Genomic DNA, 2284 nt, shown 5'->3' with positions numbered 1-2284 from the left:
TCAAAAGTTAACAAAGCCTTGTGAGGTTAGAAGCAAGGCAGAGTCAGTTAGGTTAGATTTCTCACCATGTTACATTTTTTCAAAGATGGTTTCATTAAGATTCCTATTTTGCAAAAGAAGAAACTGAAGCTCAGAGAAGATAAGTTACTTACTCAATGTCACACAGTTAATAAATAGTGGAACTAGAACTGAATCAGGCAGTTAATTCTGAGCCCACATTTCTACCCACTAAGCAAAATTCCCTCTTAGTTCCAGGAGGATATGACTTGGGCAGGAGTTCTAGCACTTGTTACAATTTGTGTTGTTCATTCACTTTGTTTTAAATTAGCTTAGGGCAGGGAACAGCTGATCTTGTTCACCACTGAGCCCCCAGATCCTAGTACCCCTTGGCACATAGTAGATACTTCATTCATATTTGGGGCTGAATGAATAGCTGTGGATCAGGCCATGTAGCCTTTTAGTGTTTTGCTGATTATACTAGCAGGAGAAGCCAGTGATACAGGCCCTTCTTTGGATTTGCATTTCTCACTTACGTGAACTATCTGGGCTCTAGGAAGTGGACTTTGGGGGGATTTACCAGAGTTGTTCCTTCCTTTGCCCTTGCTCCTGTCTCCTACAGCATGCACTCATTCTGTGATTTATTTATTTGGCAGATCTTTAATGAGCACCTATTATGTGCCAGATGCTGTTTCAGGTTATTCATTGGAACAAGACAGATAAAGATGCCTTCTGACACGGAGCTTGCAATCTATTGGAGGAGCAAACCATGAACAATAAATGAGTAAAATACATAGTGCCTACAATGGAATAAGTACAGAGGAAGGTGGACATAAAGTGTCAGGAAGATAGGTGGCCAGTAGAGGCCTTACCGAGAAGGTGACATTTGACAAAAGACTAGAGGGAAGTGAGGGGGCCAGCCATGCAAATACCTCAGGGAGGAGCTTTACAGGCAGAAGGAACAGCAGTGCAAATGCCCTGGGGAAGACTATGCAGGGTGTGAGAGGAACAGTGGGGAGGTCAGAGGTCACTGGAGTGAAAGAGGGGAGTGATGGGAGAAGATTCCCAAGAGGTGATCAGAGCCAGGCTGTGTGAGGTCCTGTAGGTAACAGTTATGACTGGATTTCACTCCAAGTAAGGTGGGAAACCATTGAAAGATTTTGGCAGAGGACATAATTTGGATTATCCATGTTATCTTGTACTGTAGCTTTTTGCATAGCTGTCCCTGCCTCCAGACTGTGGGTTCTCCAAGCTGGGATCATGTATATATTCCAAATGCTGAGCACAGTGATGAGGCATAGTAGATGTTTCGATACATGACCAACCATGGAAGGAACACATGAAAAATACAGAACAGAATGGAACAAGCTGAATTGGGATGCAGATGGGGGGCCAGAGGACAGACTAATGCTCTCTGAATTATGGAATGAGGAGTGTTTTATGGAGCAAGAGCCTTTTAATTGAGGCCTAGAAGAATGAGAAGACTTTCCACAGATAGAGGAAGAGGAAAAAGTATATTAGGCTGAGCAAGGAACACAAGCAAAGGTTTGGCAGCATCAAGGTGCAAGGCATATTAAGAACATACTGAATCTACAAATGTTTCGGGTACACAGGAGGAGAGGAAGCACACAGTGGTACTGGAGGCCAGAATCAGCCTGGAGCCAGATCTGGAATGACTTGCCAGTCATGCTAAGGAGTTTGGATTTCATACTGCAGGCAATGGGGGACCACTGCAGGATTTTACAAGTTGGGGGCAGTTTTGGGAGGGATTCAGCCCATTAGGCTTTGGCTTGAGGCCAATGAGGACAGCAGGGAGAGCCAAAAACGGTGCTGTGTATGGGAGGCAGTGCCTCACAGTGTGGCTGCAAGGCAAGGCTGTTCATTGTGTCAATTACGCATGTAGAAATACTGTCACATTCAGAAGGAAAGAGTTGATGTAATACTTCACAGCAGCCTATGGGCATTCCCCTTCGTGGAGCCCTCTGACCTTGGGCAATGAAAGATTTGGCAGTTTACTCTGATGCATTCCAATGGGCGCCTGTGTCCAACTCGGGAGCAGTGATGATTTCATTACACTGCTCATCCAGTCCATCTAGCCCTTATGTAAAATCTACCAGTCATAAGGCTCCTGGGTTCATTTAATTTCTTCTTCTGTGCTGGAGGAGACTGGTGGATAGTCAAGACATGGCCTGCTCTGCCCTTGGGTGGCATGTAACTCAGTTATTATCTAGCCTGGAAGACAGGGATTAGTCATGACGACCTTAGGAGGCTTCCATGGCTCATCAGG

The sequence above is a fragment of the Macaca thibetana genome, chromosome 11 (genome assembly GCF_024542745.1).
Source record: "Macaca thibetana thibetana isolate TM-01 chromosome 11, ASM2454274v1, whole genome shotgun sequence".
Classification (NCBI taxonomy): Eukaryota; Metazoa; Chordata; class Mammalia; order Primates; family Cercopithecidae; genus Macaca; species Macaca thibetana.
Note: the sequence above shows the minus strand (reverse complement) of the source record.